This window comes from Hesperophylax consimilis, chromosome 7 (assembly GCF_061612785.1).
Source record: "Hesperophylax consimilis isolate HC1 chromosome 7, BYU_Hcon_1.0, whole genome shotgun sequence".
NCBI classification, from domain to species: domain Eukaryota; kingdom Metazoa; phylum Arthropoda; class Insecta; order Trichoptera; family Limnephilidae; genus Hesperophylax; species Hesperophylax consimilis.
The window spans coordinates 27,484,407-27,511,535 of NC_142842.1; the positions used below are offsets into that span (position 1 = coordinate 27,484,407).

Here is a 27,129-nt window from a genome sequence, read left to right on the forward strand (position 1 = left end):
ATTTTGAACAAGTCCCTGGACTTAGGAAGTTTTGTGAAAAGTTAGAAATTTTAAATTCAGTTTAAATTCCTTTGAAAATCCCATCAGTGAAGTTTTGTTGAGTCAGTTTAATTTGGTTAAACAGTGAAAATAAATATAATTTAAACTCAGTGCTAAAAAAGTGTTTAGTGAAGTGCAAAAATTGATTACTGAATTAAAAATTAAATCAAAATTTAAAAATAATTATTCCATTCAAGTGAAATTTAAAATTCGATTGAGAGTTTTGTCGTTCATCTAGAGTGGATGTGCTCGTGAATTGATGTTTAAAAATAGATTATAATTTAACATCAATTTGGTTAAAAAATAATAATAATAGTAATAAATATTTACGTCTTAGTTTAAAATAAACACAATCTAGACAGTTCGAAAAGAAATAACAACAAATGCTCAAACCTTTGTTCTAAAAGTAACAGTTCGGAAAAGAAATTAATTTATTAAGAATCGAGATAATTAAAAGTCTGCGCAATTCGGAAAAAATTTTCTTATAAATTTATAAATAAAAAGAAATTTAGAATCAATAAATTGATCAATTAAAATCCATCGTGCGTATAGCGACAGTGTTAAAAGTGTTTGTCGTTTTAACCGGAATTCTAAACATCAGTCTACCATTTCGAAAAAAGAATTTGAAACAGCTATCATTCAAAAGCCTAAACTAGAAAAGTGTTATTAAATCAACGGGTTTTCTGGATTAGGATTTCGTTCGGAAGAAAAATTAAATATCAGCTAATTTATATGATTCAAGCGAGAATAAAATATTATATAGGAATAAATAGCCGAAAAGATTTATTTTGAAATTAGTTGAAAAATACAATTAATTAGGTAGGATTTCTTCATCAAGGTTGTTGTGTACTACCCGACCGGAAATACCTTGACGGGGGTAAGTTTTCCTTTTATAAATAATTTTCAGGTCCCAGGAGACAAAGAAGGGCTGTGAAGTGGAAGTATATCAATTGAATATTAAAGTGAAACAACAAAAAGGAATTACACACTAATATATGTAATATATGTATTTATTCATAAAAAAAATAAAGTAAAATATTGTATATAAATAGTATATATGAGTAATGTATGTACCATGTATATGTATATATATATTTATCATTTAATCAGAACATCGAAATGGTAGCGATCTTAGATACCTACATATGGACATATCTACTTTATTGAAAAGAAAATATGTATTTATTAATATTCAAGACTATGTAGAATCATATATTCTATATTTATTTATTAATATATGTACTCTTATTTAACATATTTTGACAATCGAGATATGTGTACTTATATATATATATATATCTATTCTTCAATTAAACTCTAGTAAATTTACTAAATTCGGAAAAGAAAAAATAGTTTAGCTTCAATAAAGGAATTAAAAATATTTTAAATTGACTATGCACAATAGAGGGTAACGAAACTGAATCACAAGGAGAGCGCGAGATAATTTTAAAATAAACAATCTCACATTTGGGTTAGTGGGTCAGATGAGATGTTTATATTATTCGATTTGTTGATAAACAAAGCATACACTGAAGAATTGGGTCAGTCAACTGCATAGTTTGAAAACGACCTTGGCCATAATTAGATAATTTATCAGAGTTATAAGGATAATCATCAGGATGTCATTGTGCAATGTGCAGTGATTTGGGTCATTCACAAATGCCTATCGTTCGCAAACGACGATTGAAAAATCACGGGTTAGCCAAATTTATATCGAATAATTATACGAAACATTTGAATATTATTGATTGGGTGCTCATACAGAACCCCATCAGTTGCCTGAGACATTTGAGAGTCGAGTACTCTCTAATGTGGCAACCAACTACTTGAAACAATTGGAAAATCACGGGATAGGATGAACAAAAATTAATGTTGAACCCTGGAGGTAAAATTTAAAACAAATACAGTTCATCAGATAGGAGGCAGTGGTCGCTCCTACAACAAGACCATTAACCAAACCAAATAGAGATGACGATTCTCTTAAATAAAAACGTCAAAACCAAACAAAAAGCCTGGAGTTCGATAGCTCTCCAAAACAAACTATCAATAAGATCTTATTCTACTAGTATTTATTAGTATAACCTTATTCTTACGTATATATTCGGTTACCAAGCCTAGAGTTTCGCAGAACTCTTCGTGCGAGATCCGAGCTTGGAATGCGAGGTAGATAGCCTCGTATTGCGAGTTATAAACCTTTCCCAAACTGTATGTATACATATATTTATTCGTATGTACTGTTTACTGGAAGATGCGGACCTGCATACAGCTTGCATTTTAGGTCTTCTGGACCACTCTCGCATCTTCTCTTAAACGTGGAATGAGGATTCACGACCCGTAAGTCCACACCAACCGTGAGTATATGATTGTATATAGGACGAAACCGGTTCGCCCTAAGTAAATTGTAGTCCAAGGAGGGGTCGGAATTTGGGGGTATCGGGACCCGAGAGGAAACTTGAAGGCAGTGCATGATGACGTGGAAGGCTTTTTGGGACGCGATAACTTAGGTATCAATCAAAGAGCCGTGTCAGAAGATTGTGCGAATTTCACGTTGACTCACGATCATCTCGTTTACTTGCAGGAGGATTTGGAGCCAAATTATGCCAGCAAATGGGCTATTCCGAGTTCGTCAAATATGCAATTAACTAATTACATTAACCTACTAAATCAATCTTTACATGTACCTCATAGCAGCAGAATCATAAAGGAGTGGCGCCAAACAGACACAAGAGTTTACCAAAATCAAATTTACTAACAATTAACCATTTGAGTTATATTTAATCACCTGTTCAAATAAACATGTATAATATCTTTTATCAGCATTTAACTACGACTTTGTTAAGGTGCAGGGAATCAGAATAATTACAATAGGAAAGTTAGCTCATTCAGAGAATTCATTTAAGTCTAGGTTTGCAATGGAAAGACCAATTAAATTTTGAAACTCGACGCCTCGATCAGAACCAAGGGGGTTACCACAAAAATGAAGGTAATTAAAATCCTATATCATAAATCAAAAAATTACACAACGTTTGATGGAATTTAATTACAATATAAATACGGAAATATTTGCGTTCAAGTTCGTAAATAACGTATTAATTAGTTGAGTACATATGTCTATAAAGATACGTAGTACAAGAGAGCTTTAAGTAGTTTTCTGTAGATATCAAAGAAATTAAGGGTCCAATTTTCATGGAGGCTTATGTGTTGTAGGGGAGGAATTTCCCATCCCTGCGAACACATATGCAAAGCCTTAAAAGAAAAAAAATTAAATATCGGCCATAGCCAAGAGAGAAGAAAATTTTATTTTGTTTTAAACAAATAAAAGAATGGCGAGAAGATGGAGAATATCACAGTCGTAGAACATAAATTTATAATCAATCGGTTGCAAAATTTAAAAAGGCACAAGAAATGACATGTGGGCGTTTTTCGTGATTCAAAAGTTTGACCATTCTTTGCTTAATTTATATGTACAGAACTAAAATTCAAATGATGGCAATATTCGATGTCAGGTAAGTACGAGAGACAGAGAGCACGCTAAATGGGATAGAAATAAAAGGAAAGTCAGTAGCGAATTGATTTCCATCTAATCTACATAAATCATACAATGCTAAAAATAAAAGAAATTCGCTTCTCAAACACCAATTTATTTACAGTATTTTTCCGATCGATATCGTGTGTATGTGTGTATATGTGTGTGTGTGTTTTTATTAAAAAAATAATATTAAATAATTTACAGAAAATATAGTCATTATTTCAGCCAATTTTATACGTAAGATGTACCACCATAATAAAGCTATGCTTGGGTGTATGGGGAATGTGTCATTTATTACGTTCATTTTATATAGGTATTTAATTTATATTTTCAGTAGATTTTTTAATGTGAATTGTGAAGAATGGGAAAATTATTCGAAATTAAACTGAAAGAAAGATTTTTTCATTTATGTATTCAATAATATTCCTATTAAATTTACAAAAAAACTGTTTATTTAAAAACAAGTTCTGCTGTGTAATTTTTATTACGCGCGACAGCTGTTTAGCCCTGTGAAGGCATTATAAAACTATGGTGAAGCCATTTCCAGATTATATATTTACATTACTTCCATATTATATTTCTCGGAATTAAATTTTTTAACTCATTACCAGAAAAAATTAGAAACATGAATGCAAATATAAACGAATTCAAAAGCCACCTTAAAAAGTATTCCGAACAGTTGAACTGAATCGTACCAAATATAAACAAATATAACAACACCCCCATACACACAAGCCCTGCTTATTTATGGGGGTACATCGAATACTTATATTATGTAATTAATAACCTACTATATTGTGTAATTATATTATGTAATTGTTATATTATGTAATTCGTGTATCTTTTTTTACTAATAAAAAAAACTTTAAAAAAAATATATATATAGGTACTAAAAATGAAAACAAATTGATTTAATTTTTATTACTAATGCCATTATCGATTTCCGAGTAAAATTATTAAAGGTTATTCATAATTGAATTACCCTTTAAAGTTTCCAACAACAATTCCATTGTTTAAATTTGACTAAAGGTGGTTAAAGTAAGAAAAATAATAATTTAGACGAGAGACGAGTGAATTATATTTTTTATTCATTTATCAAACTAGCTTTGGGGCTATTAGGTTTTTTTTTATTTCCAACTGTTCGTAAAGATTGAGGTTTACGGCCTTTATCTTGTATCTGTAATGGGGTTGGCTTAGTATTATCATTGAGTGAGTGATTTTTTTCTAGAAGATGTTTACGAATTGTGACAGTATTCTATTTTTATTTTTAAGAAATCGCACGTTTGTAATAAATAAAACTCAACATGTCAACTGCAAAAAGAAAAAAAAACAATGGGGAAATTCAATTATAAATATACATTGGAGTAATTTTTTATGATTCATTACCAGAAAGATTCATAAATATATATGACAATTTACCAGATTTTAAATTTCACGTTAAAAATCATGAAATGTATATAAACTGAATAAGTCTGACAAATAAACAATTAAATAATAGCAATAATATTTATGAAATAAAAACAATATTTTTTGTTTAAAACCACGATTTTTTTATTAATTTTAAGACCGACCGGTTTCGCTACACTCGAGCATCGTCAGGGTACAAAATTAAACTAATCAATAATACAAAATGTGTCATTATATATACATACAGAGGGAGATAGAAATAAAACCAAAATGAAACAACAATATATTAAAAGAAAACGATTAGTGTACATAAATATTATAATAATAGAGAATAGGCATTAATAATTGTAAGGTGATTAAGGGATACTGGGAATTTTACAGTTTACAGGGAATATTCCCAGTATTGGGCTTTTTGACAAATCTAATTGATTATTCAGAATTAAACTTTTGGTTTTAATGGCTTTCTTAATTTCTAGTGCTTCTAGGTTATTCAATTTGTTACTATGGTATTTTCTATGGAGAATCTTAGCACCGGTGCTTTTATTGAAGGTATGATCTTTTTCAATAAGATGATTGGCAAACTCTGAAAAGCCATTGCTATTTAGGCATCTAAGATGTTCTTTAATCCTAATGTTGACATTGCGCGTTGTCTTCCCGATATAAAACGCTGGACAATTGTTACAATTTAATTTATAAATTCCTGCATGACAAGGGCGAGTTGTTTCGGAAAAAATCACGTGTGAGAAAGTCATCACAACGTCAATCCACTCAATTTTCCATAAATTGGGTTGTTTCATCGTCCGTCAAGAGAAAATTCAACGAAATATTCATGAAAATGTGATCAGCCGAAATCGGCCGGTTAACGCGATCCGCCATTTTGAAAAAGATTGACGCATGCGCGAACGTCACAATTGCGGTCTGACATATCGTATGTGCCAATTACTGGTGATAACGACCCTCACTATTTTGGCAAATAACGCAAAGAAAACCCAACGATTAAAATTTATGAAGTTAAAGGTTTTGTGGGAAGAAGTTTAGATACCTTTTCTACATAAAATATTGTCGAAATTCGTTTTTATATCGTTGGTTTCCGTGATTTAAAATGACGAAAAAACTGGTAAAAATATTGAAAAACTACAAGTTTGTTTCTTTTGTCGACCAATATATCACAAATTATGACCAACATAGTAGCCAGGTGGCCTGGAGATACCCATCTTTTTAATAGTAGCAGCATCAAAGTAAGGTTGGAATGCGGTGAGTTTGGAGATGAAGTGATTGTTGGAGATGGTGGTTATGGAATAAAGCCATATTTACTAACACCCTTAAGGAATTCCGTTTCTCGAGAACAACATTTATATAAAGAAAGTCAGATCAGGACCAGAAATGTTGTTGAAAGAACTTTTGGAGTTGTTAAAAGATGGCTTCCAGTCCTTTCTTCATAAATTAAAATGCAGGTAGGTACAAGGGATCATTGTAACAAGATCAACCACCTGTATTCATAGACCCCTTGGACGAGGTTAACGATGTACTGGTGCAAGCACCAATCTTTAACAGGGGAGATGACCACGTTCGTCAAACCCTCATTAACTCATATTTTGCCAGATTGATGGACTAATAAATAGTAAAATACTACCCAGCACAAAAAGCCCTATCTTACCTCCTTCTGTACCATTAAGCCTGTCGTCCCACGTGTCGGTAAGGAATCCACATAAGCCGAGTGCTGTAAAACCCTGCATTGCAAGAGAGGTTCCACAGTAGACCGCCTTATAAACTGTTTTCTTACTTTACTTCTCTGTGCAGAACTCGGTTTATATTGATTCTTTACCAACCCATGGGGCAACACTTTCTGCAACATCTTCCGCCTGGAGACTCGAACACATGTGTACAATCTCTTGGTACATGAGCGAAGATAATATAAGTCTTTAGAAGTAGGTATATAAAAACACACGCATATTTGAATGCAACATTGTGTCTAAATTTCAAAGCAATCAATGAAGAACTTTCAGAGATTTTCAACAAACGACCATTTACATATATTCAGAGATAGATAGTTAACATGTACAAAATAATTAATGTAATGATAAATCTTCTATTTATTTTATACTTTAATGTTTATAAACTTAGTAAATTACTTTGTTTATTAATAGAGAATACATACCTACTATTAGAAATGTTTTGAACAACTATCTCACATATACATATATTATGTAATATGCATTGGATCGTTATTGAATGTGAATAGCTTAAGTGTAACTGCATACTCCTACAAAATTTCATAAAATAAATAGAGTACCAAGATGTAGTATATTCTTTTATTTGTATTTTACATAAGTGAGGAACAAAATATATCAAAATAATATAACAAATTAAAATAAAAGAGAAAATAAGTAAGGCACCTACCTACACTGTAGAAATTGAAAAAAAAATGAATAAATCGGAAGGTTGCGGGTTCAATTTCCATCAGCGGCATTTATTTTTTCTCAGAGTTTATTTATTTTTAAATATGTATGGGTGTTTCAGACTAATATTTACTGATTATAATAATTTGTTAATATAAATTCAGTAAAAAAAAAGAAAATAAAGGTTTAAAATAATATTTATGGTATTTTCCAATTATGTTCTAAATCCTGTATTAACAATTAGTTAATGTTAATTAAGTATTAATCTTAAGTGTACCGTACCATACCGTCTACAGTACCATACTTATCTACCAGGTAACTATGGTACTGTATATTATCTCCATATATAGTTAGTAATAACATAGATCATTCTAGAAATGTATTACATAGTAAATCACATCAAGGTCGCTGTAGCGACTTGATTAGCGATTGTGATTATTTATTTTTTATTAATGCCCTGAAAAAAGTAAAATTATACCAGAATACTCTCTCGGAAGAAAGAATAATTTACAGCAAAAATACATACTTATACAATGGGAAAGAAACATTTAAGAACATAGTATAATGGACTAGTTAATTGTGTGCGAATGCATTCATTCATCTTTTTCTAACAATAATTGACAATAATTGAAAAACATTAGAAAGAACACAAAAGATTATACGGCCCATAAAGTAAAGGTCACACAGCATTAACCTGTTGAATGTGGGACGAAATTTCGGAAACGGCGCGAAAATTACCTCGATGTGTTCTGCTCAAATATCTTAATGAAAACTAAGTATTTGCTTTTTTTTCGATTGTTTTCTGTTTACCAGATAATGTAGCTAATTATTCATATATAGTTCATGATTATATCGTAAGACGTTTTCCCAGAATAGCTAACTTTATCTGAAAAATTAATAAAAAATTCCCCCGTTCGGGAAACAATTGTCAAAAAAATTATGTATATGAATATAAACGGATTTTATTATTTCTACACAAACCTGAATAAATAGCCTATATGAAAAAAAAAACAAACCAAAAGTGTTTTCAAAGAAATAATGGCATTTACGTTGTTTTGAAAATGTAAAATATTTTAGGCTTTTCAAAAAAAAATGTCAAGCCAAGCGTGCACTTTAGAATTTTTTTGTGTCGTATTGTATAAAGTTATGAAAGCAATTCTTTCAGTTTTTGGTAGTTCATACTATTGTTGTTACTAATAATATTTTTTTATACTAGAAACCTGTAAATAAATAATGCTAAAAATATATTTATGCACTATGATGTAAATTTTCGCTGTCACTTTACTAACCTGGTTTTTGACACAATTATATTGCGAAATATTATAAAAATTACATCAAAATAAACTAGATAGAATTACCTTTCTAATGGAACCTCACACCTATTATTTCGATAATGAATTTATATCCAAAACAATGCTAATATATACAATATTTACCTCAGACAGTTGACCAACTTCAATACATCGATATCCAAAATGGCCGCCATTTTTGTATACAGATATTTATCGAAATACAGAGTGGTGCAAAGAATCATGATTCAATGAGAATAAAAATAAATTTTAGTGATATTTTTTTTCATAATATTTATTTCAATTTTATATAACATAAAATGCATTTTTTCAATTTCAAGTAACTGGGTGGTTCAATAAAAATAAAAGTCGGAGATTTATGTTTCATCATATTTATTTCATTTTTATATTACATGAAATACATTTTTTTATTCAAGTGCTGTGGGGTTCAATAAAAAAATGTTTAGTAAAAAAAGTTTTTTTTCATCGTATTTATTTCAGTTCCTCTTATGTTATGTTCTCTTATGTTCCTCTTATGTGGCCGATTTGAAACCTGAAACAGTAAACATTTATTGTTACACTAATGTCTTTCAATTCTGGAAAAGATGAAGCGTACAATCAACCTAATATAACTACTACTAATACAAAACATACCGTCATGGCGATCGATGCGGTGTCTTTGGTGGTTCTGCCCCCTGCATCATGTTGTATTGTGGTCTCCATTCTGCAAAGCGATAGAAGCAATCAGACATATACTTGTATTTATATAATTTTAAAAAAGATATTTATAATTGCATACTGTTTTTTTTTATCATATATAAAAAAAATCTTATAATTTTTTTTAGCACATCCTGTACACCTGATCTAATTTTGTGATATTTATTACGATTTTTCATAAAACAATAAATAACAAAAAAAATATTTCCGTAAATAAAACAATAGTTTTACATTTTCTAGTACACCCTGCTGTGGTGGATTCTTTTGTATGGAGATTGCAATATTCACATATCACTACAGGTGGCGACACTAGTCATTTTTCAAAGCTTTCGTAAAATTCCGTAAACACATACATTCAAACAAATTGGAAATCTTGATTGTATTGGTGTAAATTGCTGAGATGCAAAACTTATTTTTTTATAATATTTTAACTAAATATTGACTAAACAATGATTTTGAAACACAATGCCAATAGTTTTCCCTACATAATGACATATGAATCTCTACAAATAATATAATATTACGATGTCAATAATGATAAACAAAAACGAACTTTTTATAAGCAAGTTTTTTTTGACATTTTCGGCCAGTAATTCATTTTTCATAAAATAAACACTAAATATTGACAAAACAAAAGCTTTTATATATTCTCTCAAATGGTTTTTCTACACAATAACATGTAAATCATTCCAAATAATGTAATATATGACATAAATAACTTGATTCAAACACAATAAATTTTCAGAGCGAAAACACTTCCCGTTTTTGACAGGAATTTTACGTATTTGTCTTTTGCAAAAATGAATTATATTTATGAAAAACACATGACTTGTTCACTGAACTATGCATAAAATCATGTTTACTTACGTTTCTTTGGGAAATTCGTCGTATAATACAGTCTTTACTGTAGCAGTCCGTCCACCAGCGAACGTTGAAAAAGATGCACAAAAAAGATGACAACGGCTTTTCATAGAGAAGTCAATTTGAAAGCTACCAAAGAGGCTACACTAATAAAATAAAAGGTATCTTCTAGACTGATATTAGCGCAAGCGATTTTGACCTTGTTCTTCATACAGTTTCTCTATAGATAAGGGTTAAAATAGCACTTAAAAAAAAAAACCAAGCAAAAATATTTCTCGGATGCCGGCGTCCGACTCACAGTCGAGAGGTTAAAAATATGCATAATATAAAAACCTGGACATGCCGTGCATAATATTGCATAAAATGCATTTTTTTAAATTTACAGTTTTAAAAGGAAAGAAAAGAAAAATGCGGTCTTACTGGAGTACCCCGTCGTAAGTACACAATGTACATTTGTTAGTATTATCATGTAATATAATGTAGGTAATTGTGAAGCCAGAAAATACTTCATAAGAATTGTGTACATAAAAAAGAGAAAAATTATTAAAATTAATATTAGTACATTAAAGAATTCACCCAGTAGATAGTGAACAGAGGGGAATAAACTGCTTTCATCTCAGTTTAGTTTTAGCATGACTCCGATATTACTCGTTCTTGTCTCAATAATCCAATTTTTTTTTAAACCGGAAATCGGTATGTATAATAGGGGGCGCTTCTGTCAAAAGGGTTGGATTTGGATGCTTCAACAACATGAGAATACATTAACTAATCAGATTATTATCTTAAATAAAGCAACGATAGTGAAATACAAATATTTTGTACTAAAATCTACTAATAGTTTGTTTGAAAACTTGTATTAAGTCAGTCAACAAATTCGTTTACATTTAAAGGAGATGAAATTGCCCTTAGGATTGAGGTTTCTGGGGCGCTGCTATCAAAACGGTTGGATTTGGATGCATTAACAACATAAGAATACATTAATTAATCAGATTAATTTCTTAAATAAAGCAACGATAATGTAAAATAATTGCTTTACACTACACTCTACTAACATCTTATATAAAATCATTCGACAAATTCGCTTACATTTAAAAGGAGAGGAAATAGGTTTTTAGATCGTTGGTTCTGGGGCGCTGCTGTCAAAGGGGTAGGAGTTGGAAGCTTAAAAAAATGTGAAAATGCATTAATTAACCAGATTATCTTAAATGAAGAACTAATATAAAACTAGGAAACATTGTAGTAATAGTTAGTAAACTGCAGTCAACACCATAATAAACCCCAGCTATGGCGCTAACCAAACTCCCACCTTCTTCCACCACCAGCTAGCTCCTGCAGCACCAAAGTGCTGATGTCATCGTCAAACACGCTAGGGAGTCCGTCAATCGAAGTAGCCACTATGCTCCGCATAAAATTTGTGTCCACCGCTAGTCCTCTCCTGAATTTCTCTGCTACCGTCCTTGAAGCATTATTAAAAGTCAATTAATAAACATATATACCTGCATGAATTAAACAAAGCATCAGGGCAACGAATTACTAAATATAACAGTTCATTTAACAGCATTATGGCGTTAAGATTAATACCAATTAAGAAATATATTCCAACCTGCCTTGCCCGACGCTTCATATTTTCAAACCGAGCTCGGAGCTGTTTGACAGAATCCATCGCCATTGAAATCGGATATAAGAGTAAGCCATGTCGCCTCTCGTTGTTTGAAGATGACTGCGTCGGTCTTTTTATTGGTGAGAATATGGCTATACTTCCTCACCAACATTGCATTGTTTCCTGAAAACACATTTCATATTTATAAGTAACAAGATCGTACAAGGAATTGCTGATCTCCTGTAATTGCTGAAACCTGTCTCATTGCACAGAAACACCGGGTAATATTACAAGCGATAATTATATAGAGGTATCGCAAATGTTTTCATTATGATCGTTTATGTTGTTTAGAAGACGAAACTCTACATAATATTATCAAGCTTTACATTGGGATTTAGGAAAACAAAATGCCTCACGTACCTATACGGTTACAAACATGTGTATTATTTATTCATAAAGTTCTTATTTATTATGGAAAAAGGGTATAATTTACAATACTTACAGTAAGTTTGGGTCCATTTTAAGTTTTCAACATTTGATACAATAAACAATCACAAAATACAGGCAGTCTAACAACGCGACGGCGGGAAAAAGTTTTGACAGATTGATAAAAATACGAGGTGTTGCCAGCGTAAAAATGATTCCTGTCTCGTAAAAAAATTATTCTCTGCAATAATTGCCCGATTCGGCGGGGAACACTGGAACGGATTATTCAAATATAACGGAAGCTTTTTCGGAGTTGAAACAACCCAATTTGTATTTGAATAAAATCGACGTGAAGATTTTATTACATTTGAATAGAAGTGTGTCATCTTTATCTTTAGAATTGACTAAAAATTTACCTAAATTGTTGTTGGTATAAAACGCCGGTTTGACTTCAGAAGGAAGGTTAACTATACTGCAGGAAGAAAAATTATTAATGAATAGAATACGGCGCCATTGGAAAGGAAGATTATTATTATTAATATTATGTGGACTCGCGAATAAGAAGTTTTTAACTGCTAATTGTTTTAGTTTTTTACTTAAAATTCTATCAATAAAATCTGGATCGTATCCATTATTAGACGCTATTTTTTTAATTATTGATAATTCGTTAGAGAAATTAATATTAGTTAATGGAATCGTGACCAAGCGATGGACCATTGAGTGAAATGCTGAGTGTTTGTGTGAAAAAGGATGATTGGATGTATTATGTATGACAATATCGGTGTAGGTAGGTTTCCGAAAGATATTAAAATCGATTTATTATTTATGAGAGATAATGATAGGTCTAGGAAGTTTAAGGATGAATTAATACCTATCTCTAATGTAAATTTAATATGTTTATGATAAGAATTTATAAGGTTGAGGAAGGAATTTAGTTGACGTTCTGTGCCTGTCCATATACAAAATATGTCATCGACATATCTTTTCCACAGAAAGACGTTTTTTATAAGTGGTGAGTTACCGGCAAGTATTTTACTCTCCAAGTTATTCATGAATATATCGGCAATCAAAGGGCTAGTGGGGGCACCCATAGGTAAACCTTCTTGCTGATATATTACATTATTAAATTGGAAATAGTTTTGACTTAAGCACATATTAAATAATGACATGAGATCATTTATAAAGTCTTTGGATAAATTAGAAGTATTTAACAAGTCTGATATTAAGCCTCAGCATATGCTGTTTGGAATTGCGATTTGGGTAACACCCTCCTTTTTTAGTTTTCACAACTGCGCATAGGGTTTTGATTGTCGCTAAGATAGCAATGTTATATATTTCACTTCTTGCGTTTGCTACATCTGTTGATATTATTGAGAACTAAAATTAATTTTACCAAAAATTGGACATACTCTCCAAATTCGCCGTGCATTTAACTGCAACACGTAGTAAGGGTCGACAGGAGTCCGCCGGTCGTTAGGTATTTGGTACTTGATAAATAAACTTTTATTTCGGTGGACAAATACTAGCGAAGTTACTTGAACTGGACGCGCGCGGGACTTAAAACGTCTACAATTCTCAAACTAAGGATATTACAGATTTAATTAATTAAATCTTTTTTATATTAAATTAAAATGTAACTTATGTATATACTTTTATAAAATTATATAAATAAGTAAATAATTACATATTATTATATACATTTATAAAAGTATATACATAAGTAAATAATAACATATTTTCAAAAATACTTTTTATTGTTTTAAGCTTTTTTTATATCAACAGGGTTTGAACTCTAGGTTCCTCCTAAGGAGTTGTAAAACAGAAGACTTTTTGTAATTATATATTTATTCATTTAAACAGTACAATAATTTTAAATAGTTAACTAATAAGTTTGCATTATAACATTATGAACTACAATCTACCATATTTTACCCCATTACGACGTATATGTGCTGACGGAAAATCGGCTCTACTCGGAAATAAAATCAACAAAACTCGGACTTAAGGCGAAGCTCAATTAGTGCTAAATAGTGATTTTCCATTAATCTTTATAACGAATTTGTTTACATTATGAATACCAAATAAAATGCTTTATATAAATTGATGCTCTTCTTATCTTTTCTCTTGAGGAGAATTCAAATGAAAAAAAATTGCTTCATATAAAATATAAATGTAACCTACTAAAAAATGTATTTATTCAATAAAAATGTATGAATGCACAAATGAATCAACTTTTAAAAAATAACATATTATGGGTAAGATTATTTGTGACAGTTTCCTTTGATTAATTTTTTGCGTACTTATAATTTTTTATACAAAATAAATAAAAACCACTTTTGCGCATGAAATTGAGTGTTTCTTGAATCCATTTTCCAAGCGAATTTAATGCCTATTACCTGTGTATTCGTCACGAAATAAGGCAAACAAAGAATATACATATTTTTGGTTTGTAGCTTCCTCTTAAGACGCGGCATTCTGCATTTCGAATTGTAGATGGGCGACGCCCACCACTTTTACCTGTCATAGAGTTCGTATAGGGTTAACAATCCATTGTGTTTTTCCTATAGAACAATATTTTTCCATAGAAAAATATTTATTTATCCTTTAGTTTATTAACTTACTTACCTGAAATCGACCTTAAAGCGTTGGAATTTCGAAAAATTAACATTTTATTTTTTACTTGTATAATCACGCAGAATTACCTGCATCCTGTGTGGAGTTACGTAACAAAAACATCATCATTTAATGGCCAATACAAAACAAACTTACTCGGTTTTTACAGTTATCAATGCATTAAATATGTCTAAATGGACGCAATCTAAAAAATAATATAAAGTATAAAATTATAAAAACAACTTGAAATAGTTGAATATGTTTTGTAATACAGAGTTGTCCCTTGAGGATAATTTCTAATACTCGATTTTTTGCTTTACTTCACTTTTTTCTTTTTTAAATAAATATTGAATTTCATAAAGATATTTGTAAATTTTATAAAAGTATACGTGATAGATACATTTGAATTAAATATGTTATTCAAAATATTTATTGTTGTTGTTTTAAACCACTTCATTTTGCTATACACGTCGACCGGTTTCGTTTGATCTCAATCTACTACTATTTCTAATGCTTCTATATTATTAAGGCGTATTCCTATTTTATTTTTATGTATAATTTTGACTCCTGTATTTTTATCAAAAGAATGGTTAGTATTAATTAAATGTTCGGCAAAGTCTGAATAACCAGTATTTTTTAAACACCTGACGTGTTTTACTCTAATATTTCCAGAGTGGCAAAAAACGACTGCGGAATTCATTCAAGAAATAATCTCACAGTTTTAGAACAATCAGCTTCCATCGCCTTGTGGCAAACGAATTTTTGGCGAATAGTACTTTTGTGCACAAGCCGCGGCCTTGGGACATTTCATTTATGTTTGTTATTTATTTTTCATTTTTGAAAAACAATATTATTTAACCGATAAATGCAATATTCACGTTAAATAAGCTATTCAAATATTTTAAATTAAATATTATTTACAATAAATCACGTAATTTTAGATGCCAAAAATTCTGACACACGTCCACTATGCCTGCCGACTGCGCGGGACTGATGAATGTTTGAAATGGTCTTATGTAAATCAGAATGTTAGAGAGAGCGCGCTAATATTTAACGCGATTGAAATGAACAGACGTAAGCGACTGCTGAGAAAATATTTAATAAAACACGACACATTTAAAATAGAAAAAAAATCTCTCGTTATATTTTTATTTGCATTTTAACATACAGTCTAAATTTTTTTCATTCCTTTAACATATTAAATAACAGAACAAAACGTGTTTTTAATAAGTTTCGGAGCTTACTTTGCGATTTTTTTCTATCGAGGGAATTTCATATAGTTGACGTTTCGGCAAAACAAATGTATAGATATAATCTTCAAAAATAACATTTATTTTTTTTGGAACTTCAAGACTTAAGGAGTTAGCGAGAAACTGCTTATAAATCGGTAGAAATTGAAAATGCCGGGTCTTAAACATTTACTTTCCCCAATGGGAACATTAGGGAACAAATTAACCACGTCAAACGAAATGAGTTTACAATTATTAGGGAGAACCAAATCTTTCAATTCTTCTACTAATGTAAATGAGTTTTTAATTGTGTATTTAGGAGTGAAAACATTGGTATTATTAAACACTTTAGTAATAAATGACGATATTATAAAATTTGGGGCATTACAACATAATACTAATGGTCTAATTGGGTTGTCAATTTTATGAATTTTAACAAAAACCATATAATTTTGGAGATTTGGGGTTTTTAGTTAAAAAATTTACTTGGTGATATGAATCATCTTGGAATTTTTTAGTTTTACATGCCTTAAGGCGAAATAGGTAGACTCGACCTGAAATTTGGCATTTTTGAGGCCACTTTTAGACGTATGGACACTTTTCTAGAAAAAAACACAAATTGATTTCGAAAGATCGTTATTTTATCTTGTAAAGTAAGATGTAAAATTTTGAAAAATAATATTATTTTCATATCATAATAAAGTGTTACCGTAGGACGATGCGCAGATTTGTTGCATTTTCAAAGGTGAAGTTGTATTATACAACAAATATTTCAAATCATATAATAATACAGTATAAACAATCAATAAATTATCTATCATAAGTATGTATGAGAATTTTGTTATTATTTCAAATAAAATTACTAATAAATAGAGACCGGATTATATGCAACAAAAATAGCCCAAAATATGCATGCAAATATGCAATAAAAATAGCTAAAATATGCACGAAAATCCATAATAAGGGTCAAAATATGCAAAATGAAATAATACAGGAAGTCGTATTTTTACATATTTTTTTTTATTTTAGTAAGCTCACAAGGATAACAATTATATTTTCGAAAATATCAATTATAAAATTTATTTAACAATAAAATTTAGAATTTACCTTTAAAAACGTACATGACTAAGTACCTACTGTTCTAAATGTTCTGTAGACAAATTGTGTCTACGATCGCTTAATATATTTTTGTAAGCGGAAAAGGAACGTTCTACGTCTACTGATGTGGCTGGACAGAATTTAAATTTGGGTGCGATTTTTGAACTTATTGTTCCGGGCAAAATTTCACCGGCCCCGTTGATGAAGTTATCAATTTGGCACAAAGGTTCAAAACCTGGGTTATTATTCAGTTTGTTTTCAAATTTTTCTTTGAGTTTACTCGGGAATAGCTTTGGCAACGAGGAATTCATAAGGCGAATTTCCTTCATAACCTGAATAGATGCATTCAACGCCAATCCATGAGTTTCAATCGTTTTTATACTTGCAGGTATGTAGGCAAAATGAGTGGTAATCATAGCTAGGTTTTTTTTAATACTGGCGTCGTCAAATGATTCTTTGCACTGGAAAACTGCCAAAGCCTTTGCACTATCGAAGTCATTGATAACACCCTTGATGGCTTCAAAATGTTCATGGTAAAACATCGCAGCTTCGATACATGTACCCCAACGTGTTATTACTGGCTCAGGAGGTAAGGGGATATTTGGCAGTTTTTCTTTGTAGGCCTTTATACGAGCAGGCGCCTTAAGAAACACTTTCTTATCTGATGAAATCAGGTTATTTACAATCGCAAACGTGGATCTCACTTCTTCGACGAGTCTGTGAATTCCTTGAGCAAAACACGTCACATGAATCAAATTGGAATAAAATACTTGGAGGGCTTTGCCTGCTTTGATCATATAAAGGGCAGCATCTGAGAGCAACACATACACATTTTCATCCGCAGAAGATTCAGGAAATATTTTTTTATACCCTCATTCACAAATCTGGCGATCGTAAATGATTTGCCTTTTCAAGTTCTCTGCAGGCCACCAAATAGGAAGGTGAAGGTTCAAGTTTTAATGCACCAAAAATCAAATTTGCAATGTAACGGCCGCAAGTGTTGGTGGTTTCGTCAGCTGAAATCCATATGATGTTATCCTTGAGTTCATTGCGTATTTCTTCCAGCACATGTAGATAAATGGATGGTATGTAATTTTTACGTAAAGTAGATTCATCCGGTATATTTTGATTTATGCAATATTTTCTGAGAAAATCCTTCAAGGCAGGATTTTTCAGTTTGTATAGAGGGATATTGCTTGCAAGAAATGCTTCACATAGATCCATTCTAAAGTAATTTTGTTGTTTACCTTTGGAGGTTACTTCACTGTTACTGCTACTTGCCACTGTAAAAACTTGTTGTCGTGGGCCCTTTTTCTGCACTCCTGCGATATGAACACTGGTTTTGACATGCTGGTCTATTTGGAACTTTTTTGTGCTAGAAATTTTTTTCTCGCAAACTCGGCAGTATAAAACTTTTCCGTCTTATGCAAATATTCCAGGATATTCAGCTATCCACGTATGGGCACTTTTTTATCAGGGAGCATGGTTCACTTTCACAATGTACAACTTCGTACAAACAAACAAAACACTAGACGAAACTCTAAAGAACAGCGCGTGCGACCAGTCAAAAAAACAAAATTCGCAATTCACTGAATTACCATAAAAATATACCAAATCACCCCTCATACGAATGAATGAATTGTTTTCGGCAATTAGCCGAATTAAGCCGAGTAGGCGCGAGCGCAGGCGAAGATGAGAGAGGTTCCCTCCCGCTCCGGCCGCCGGCCGTAGCGATCAGTAAGATCAGTTATCAGTTCTTCGCTCAGCTTTGCTGGCCGTGCGCCTTGCTATCTGACGTCTATTGTGTCGCTATGTAAGGCATATGAACGATATCAAGCGTAAATATGCAAGATCTCAAATTATTTGCTAAATATGCAACTACCGCTGAAAAGGGTCTAAATATGCATTTGCATATGCAAATATGCAAATGCATATAATCCGGTCTCTACTAATAAATAAATCCGAGCACGCGTTTTGTGACGAAAATCCCTCAATTGGACTATTTATTTATGGTCTTACAAATTGGTATAGTTCAGATTTTTTTAGAAAAATAATTTATCTAGACATTATTGAAACATTAAAAATAATTTATGACCAAGAAATATATTATTAAAGTATATAATAGTAATTAATTTCGATTCGCGTTTGTTGTTTGTGATTACCCCGGCGCAAGCCGAAATTTTATCATTCCCCGCTGCGACAGAACGGCGAGCGGACGTCTATTCCACGCCAGTCTACTTGATAACATTTTAAAGAAATTCCTCGCTTAAAAATGAGGAGGAAAATTTTTTTTTCTGAGGAGGAAGGAATGAGGAGGAGGAATGAGGAGGAAATTTTTTTTATTAGATAGCACAAATTACGACATCAAAAACGTATGTGGGAGATATATTTTCAGAAAAAACAAAGGTTAGTGATATTTAATTATCCGTGTACATTAGGGTGTCCCAGGACATAAGGAAGAATTTTTTTTTCATGAATTTAAATATGCATACCCTCTTATTTTATTCCATTTGATCCCAAAAACTCATATAATAAATATTATTTTGATTAAACATCGGCAACCCGTGCCGACTTGATGCCAAACATATGGTACAGAGTTAATATGGAAGGATTTTCAACTTTCATTTTTGTCGGATAAATAAAATTTTAAATTGCACTAATGTTCAATTATGTAGTATTTTATATTTAAAAATGGTTTATTGATTAAATTTTGTCTTCATAGTTTGTTTTTTACAGTCAGGATAAATCTTCCGGTGTTCCTGAACGCATCGTAACAAAAATTATTTTTGTTCCTCTTCGACCGTGAGATTAAGGGGGTATTTCACTATGTCGGGCTAAATATCTGACTAGCTAGCCGTTGGCTGGCTTTAAAGATCAGAATAACTTCGTTATTCAACGGCGACCGTTTCACCATTGTTGCCGAGCTTCCGGAGAGATAACACTCGAAATAGTCTGGCAACATCGCAAAATGTTTGCAGTTACCCAATCTACTACAACGGCTGTCATGTTTTGCCGCAATGTCTATGGAATGCCAACGTCAACGCAAATTGACAAGTTTCCCGCCCACACCGCAAAGTGTGCATTTTTTGGTTATGTTATGTTGATTATCAGGTCATTTTAGATAGATTCGTGTCGAATTAGTACATTGTTTCTTATTTTGAACACAATCAAATAATTCAGGATGGATCATACAAGCATTCAAATTCATTCAGGCTCTTAAAACTCGCGGCCTTCGCATCGCCGCCCTTTCACCTGCTTCTGTAAATCAAAAACCTCGGTATCCATAATAATTTGCAACAGAATTCGACTCACTTCTCCGCTGTCAAACTCGGAATGTTTTGACGCCATCTTTGATTCGAGGAATAGCGCCTGACGTGAGGTTCGAGCACTGATTAGTCAAATCGAACTTTAACCCGAGCTTTAGCGTTATTCAGATATAGTGAAAACGAAAAAATGACTAATCCGCGGATTAGTGCTTAGTCAGAACATAATCAGAGATAGTGAAATACCCCCTAAGCCATGAAAATCTTGCATTAACTTAATAGTTCTTTCAGCTGTATCATTCACTACCCTCAGCGGCGACACCTTCTTTCTGACTTCTTGATATGAAGCATTATTTGACCACATCGTAGGGAATTCGTTAAGAAAACTGGCATCTGTTTTCAGACAGTCAAACAAATACTTGTTCTTGATTGAAATGAAGTCGTAAATATTTTTCTCTGAAATAAAAGTCACTAAATTATGATATGAACAAAAACCTCAATACAAAACATAATTTAAACTTCTTAATTAACTTACCATACAATTTACAATCAAGATCTTCCTTCGATGGGATGTAACGTTTGTCATGGGTTGATAAATTTTTTTTTATGATATTTCGACTATTTTTATTTTAGTTGTTTGACCTACAGCGTCGTCAAACAGCGATAAAATAGATCCTTCATCGGTCAAATACCATAACTGCTTACTGAACAGAAATAAAGCTGCCATTGAGATGTTTTCATCAATTTTTTCCTAAGCCTTCATCGATTTCAAAAAGCAAAAGTCCTGCTATAATACATTGTAACCATGGCTTGACATAGGATGTTACTATGAACAGGCAAACGTCTAAAAGTGCCGCCTTATCCTTACCGGTAATTTTAAATTGCGCACAAATTAATGATATTTTCAAGGAATAAAGCGCCTTTGCCATCCATCGAGCACCTGGAGGCGGAATCTTAAATTTTCTCGCTGTATCTCCTCCTAAAACTATCACACAGAGCTCTAAAAACTCTCAATAGTCATCTCCAAGTATTTTTGTTGTCAATGCAGTATGGTAAAAGTTAAGCAAATCATCGATTTCGGAAGCGTTAGGTGCAATGTGAGATTTTCTCTGTAGCACCGAATTTTATCGGGATCAACATTTTTACAGTTATCTCGAAACTTTTTGAAGATTGGTATGTCAGGGCTTGTAGTCATTTGACTGATTTTTACTTCAAACACAGCTTTCAATACCAACTATGGCTATATTTGGTATATATTGACAGTTAAATTCACTTTCCGGATATTGTAGAGCAAAACTTGTCGATTAGATGGCAGTTTAGAACCCGATATTTGGTGTTTTACGACTCCTATTAAAAATATACTCTTTTTAGAAGTGCGTATATCTAATAACATCTTGCTTGAATGAGTGATTTTCGTTTACTAACAAAATAGCAAGTTACTACAAGCTCATCAACACGTTTGCTCGCTGGCGTCTTAATATACAAGTACTGACATCTTTCGATGCAAGTCGGCACGGGTTGCAGTTGTCCAAAGTAAACGAAAAAATGTTTATAAGTGTTTTGTCATTATTAAAACAAAATCAGAGGGTATGCGTTCAAAAATAACAACTTTAATTTTTTTGGGACACCCTAGTGTACATTGTATGTACTTATATGCTACAGAGTCGTTCGAAAGAATCAGTCAGAATAAGCACATATTTTTTATAACATTTGGCGATAATTTTGTGTTGTTTAATTTCCAGGGAAAAGAATCAACTATGGACAGGAGTTTATGTCTGTTATCGTTTTTTCATTTATAAATGTTAAAACTTATGCCAAAGTACGTGAAACTGTTTGTGATTGGTAGTCAAAAAGTGCCACGAACCAAATGAATTTCGATTCGTGATGTGCGATTCAAATCATTTTTTGTTCATAATTTCTATTTTATTGTCCAATTCACTATTACATTGGTATAATTCAACATATTTAATATTTTTTGTGTTACTTTTTGTCAGTTTCATAATGTCATATTGTGAATTGAGCTTCTTGTTTTAGGAAAAAAAACAAGGTTATTTTTGACATACTAACCTATGATTTTTCAATCGAAATTTACTTGTGAATGTAAACATTTCTAAAATTAGACGAGTCAGGTCGCTCCGTTAATCATGAAAACAAATACATGAAAGCGATACAATATTATGCAATCGCATAACTACATATATGTAGGTAGTAACCGTAGAAAATAGTTGGAAATAAAACCTAGTTTTAATATATATACTACTTCAGTTGTAAGGAATAAACCCTCTTTTCAATGTCATACATGTCAAATCAAGTAATACTTTAAAGATAAGTATTAGAAATAAAACTTACCGGTAATACCTTTCGGACAAACGAATAAATAAGTAAAACAAAAGATTTTTACTCACCTTTGGAAAACTCGTGTAAAATATTTTAAAAAAAAAACAAATTAAACAATTATTTGAAATTTTTTTAAATGTATATTCATATACCTAGGTACATTTTTTTATCTACCATGTCAACAAACTGCATTTGTATTTATTTATGTTTACGCACTCCGACGTATAATTTACAAATATGTATGTAACTACTTACTAGGAAGAAAGCTACAACCAAGAATTTAACAACAATAATTGTTATTTCATCGGAACCATGCTGTAGTTTTCACAGCCGCGCGAGTGTACGGCTCGCAGCGGAATGAATTCGGTATTTCTGTCTCGGTCTAAAAAAACGTCCGATCGCGAGACCGTCTTTTAACGAAATTTGAATTCTCGTCCGCTGGTTAAACCGCCATGTTTGTTTAACATTTTCTAGGTACTTGTTAGTGGGGTCTTTATTCAGAATTACAAAATTATCACTATTAATGAAGTCTTTCACTTTTTCATTATATACATTTCGTGGGATGATTAAAACTGTATTACCCTTGTCAGCTTTCGTCAGGATCAAATCTTCATTGGCTAATTTTTTACGAATATTTTTCATTATAGTTGTCTCAGGATTTGGCATAGGTTTGAATTTGGGTATGAGTTCTTTTATTGTTTCAGCGCTCTTGTAAAAGAATTTTTGTGAATGATTATGTAAAGCTGAATCTATATCCACTGCAACTTGTTCTATTGCAGCATTAAACTGATTATTAGAATACTTCAGGTTATATTTTAATCCCTTGGATAGTAGGGTTGTTTCTTCAGGTAGAAAATGTACATTTGACAGGTTCTGTACACGATCGAAAAATGTATGGGCTGGTTGTAGGTTTTGTTTGAGGAACACAAATTTTCAAGTTTTTTATTAATTGTATTAAGCTTATTAAAAGCTTTAACAGAAACCAAGTATCTCACTTTGTCATCAAATAAGTCCCATTCGATAGGGTGCAACTCGTATATGTATAAGTTTAATTCTGAATAATCAATTAGATTTGTCAAATAGCCCAATACTGGGAATATTCCCTGTAAACTGTAAAATTCCCAATATCCCTTAATCACCTTACAATTATTAATGCCTATTCTCTATTATTATAATATTTATGTACCTACACTAATCGTTTTCTTTTAATATATTGTTGTTTCATTTTGGTTTTATTTCTATCTCCCTCTGTATGTATATATAATGACACATTTTGTATTATTGATTAGTTTAATTTTGTACCCTGACGATGCTCGAGTGTAGCGAAACCGGACGCTCTTAAAATTAATTTAAAAAAAATCGTGGTTTTAAACAAAAAATATTGTTTTTATTTCATTAAAATGTTAAACCACAAAGTGATTGCTTTCTACGAAAAAATAATATTTATTATAATGCTCCCCCACACACACAAGCTAACCTTAATTATCGGATACAACTTATGTATTACATTATATAAAATTAATTTTACACTACAAAATTTTGTTTTGTAAATGATGGTGCATTACTTTTTTAATAAACATATTAACCTGTCCGGTGGTATGACCGTACAGGTACGGTGAAAAAAAAATTCCTCGTAAGGAGTATGACCGTACCTGTACGGTTGCGCCTAAAATTAATTAATTATTGAATTTCTTCCGGAAAACCGATAGTTACTGCCATCTAGGGACAATTTGTCATAACTTGCTAAAGTTCTTAGCGATTTAGGTACATTACCAACGGAGTTATTCACAATTAAAATATTTCGTGGCGTCACCGTCTGGTAGTCGGTGGTAAACAACATTTTTATTGCGAGCGACGTTTTTGGTGAAGTGAAATTTGTGGTTTTTGTTTGTTTTTACACTGAATAACCTAATCATCTTCATTAAAAATTACCTCACGTGTTTGAATGTGAATATTTATTACATATATTGTACCGACAGTGTTTGTTTTCAGTTTGAATACAGTTTTTGACAGTTTGAACAAAATTCAATAGTGAATCTGAGTGCTGTGAACTATTTGAAATATTATTCGTTTTACTGTTATTATCATTGAAATTTTATTATTTTAGGTTATTAATAATTTGGACAGTGTTTTACTGTGATTTGACTTTGTGATTCGTATTGATAACTTGTTCAATTTAAATATTTTACTTTTATAAAAATGGTTAACCCTTTGAATGAACAAGACATTGCTGATATTTTAATCGAAAGTGAAGATGAAGATGTTTACGAGGATCTTCATGATTTGCCAATACATTCGGATAGCTCATCCGACGAATCTGATACATCTGATGAGGATGAAACTCTCCCTAGTTGTTCAACATCCAAAAAGAGAAAAGTTGATCATCGTAAATGGGATCAGGGTAAGTTTACGCCCATTATTCTTGAATTCGATTCAACTAACTCAGGTATAAGAGCAAATATTCCCGTTAGTGAAAATTCATTGGAAATAGACTTTTTTGATTTATTCTTCACGCTTGATATAGTAAAAATAATTGTCAGCGAAACAAATAAATACGCTGCAAAAATTTCTTTAGACATTTCTCTGAAGTCTAAAATGATGAAGTGGAAAGTCACCACGGAGGCTGAAATATATACATTTTTAGTCACGATTATGCTTATGGGACTTGAGGGAAAAAATTCGCTGAAGAAATACTGGACAAATAATCCAATAATTGAAACACCTTTTTTCAAAGTATTATTTTCGCAAGATAGATTTTTTCTTTTGCTCCGAGCTCTTCGTTTTTCTGATAACGATACTGCGACAACCGATAAATTATCTAAAATAAGAAATCTTCTGGAATCATTGAAGATAATTTTCAAATCAACTTTTTACCCATATCAAAATCTGTGCATAGATGAGAGTCTCTTGTTGTGGAAGGGAAGACTTTCATTCAAAATTTATATTCCCTCAAAACGACATAGATTTGGGATCAAATTGTTTGTACACTGTGATGCACTCACCGGCTATTTTTTGGATGTAATTGTGTACACTGGCTCTGAATCAGACATACAAATGAATCCCGACATTGGTATATCAGGATCAGTCGTTACCACTATGCTTGCAGATTATTTGGAAAAAGGTCACAGAATGTTTGTAGATAATTGGTATACAAGTTATTTTTCCCTGTTCGATTTCCCGCATTAACATAAAACTAATGCATGTGGAACGGCTAGAGCAAACCGAAAAGATATGCCCAAATTTGGTAAGGAGAAAATGAAAAAAGGGGAAATGAAGGCTTTGAATTCGAACAATCTCATGGCGCTGAAATGGCACGATAAAAGGGATGAAATTATGCTTAGTAACATACATACAGATGCAATGATTGTTACTGATAAAATTGAATTCTCTACGGGAGAAAATAAAATAAAACCAGAGGTAGTTTTAGATTATACCAAGAATATGGGAGCTGTTGACAAAGTGGACCGCATATTAGGCTTCGCAAGCAGTTCCAGGAAGTCTCTAAAATGGTATAAGAAAATTTTCTACAGATTGATAGACATTGGAATACTAAATGCTTTCTTTGTGCATCGTTTGAAAACGCAAAAGGTTTTATCATTTAGCGAATTCCGGGAAAACTTGGTGTCTCAAATGATCGAAAAATATCACACGCCAAGGCCGGCATCATCTGGAGGAAGGAGAGTAGTGGATCAACCAACTCGCCTTTTAGGAAAATATTTTCTCCTCCTGTACCAGAAACTGCAGCCCAAGGAAAGCGAACTCAACGACAATGCCATGTGTGTAGACATACAGCAGTTCGAGCTAAAAAAAGAAGTGACACGAAATATATGTGCACCGACTGCAATCTTACATTTTGCGTATATCCATGTTTCGAAGACTACCATACGAAAAAGCAGTATTAGTTAGTGAAGACAATTTTATTCCTAAGATAGTGTACATAATAATTAGAACAGTGTTATTTTTATCGTAATTATTGACTGCATATACATTGTGTACCTATGTTCAATTTTTATAATGAAAATATTGTGAAGTAATCTGATTATAAGTGAATCTGATTTTTATTAAGTAAAAACAAAAATCTGCTCCGATTTCGATGGTTGGCGATTTCTGCAAGATTGGTTTTATTTTTTCCTTCTAAATAGCTTAGTATTTGTTTTTTCGTGCTAGTTTCTAAGGATTTTTTTATTATTTTTTTATTCTCTACGAAGTGGCATTTATTTTTTTCTATATTTTGATTGTTGAAAAAACTCACTCCAGCGGGACCGTTTTCTTTCCAGAAACTCACCACCGGACAGGTTAAAAAATACAATTAAAATATTATG

At 31.7% G+C, this 27,129-nt stretch overlaps 1 protein-coding gene and 1 long non-coding RNA gene across 3 annotated transcripts in view; both read right to left on the minus strand.

Annotated features, from left to right (window-relative positions):
- LOC149422584 (gamma-glutamyl hydrolase A-like) overlaps positions 1-27,129 on the minus strand; it is a 60,951-nt gene that overhangs the window by 31,846 nt on the left and 1,976 nt on the right. The gene's annotated exons all lie outside the window — the stretch shown is intronic.
- LOC149422585 (uncharacterized) lies at positions 9,100-10,300 on the minus strand. The gene is made up of 3 exons (XR_016302429.1): positions 10,248-10,300; positions 9,318-9,387; positions 9,100-9,216 (listed from the first exon to the last, which is right to left on the minus strand). It is a non-coding gene; the product is annotated as an uncharacterized LOC149422585 (long non-coding RNA).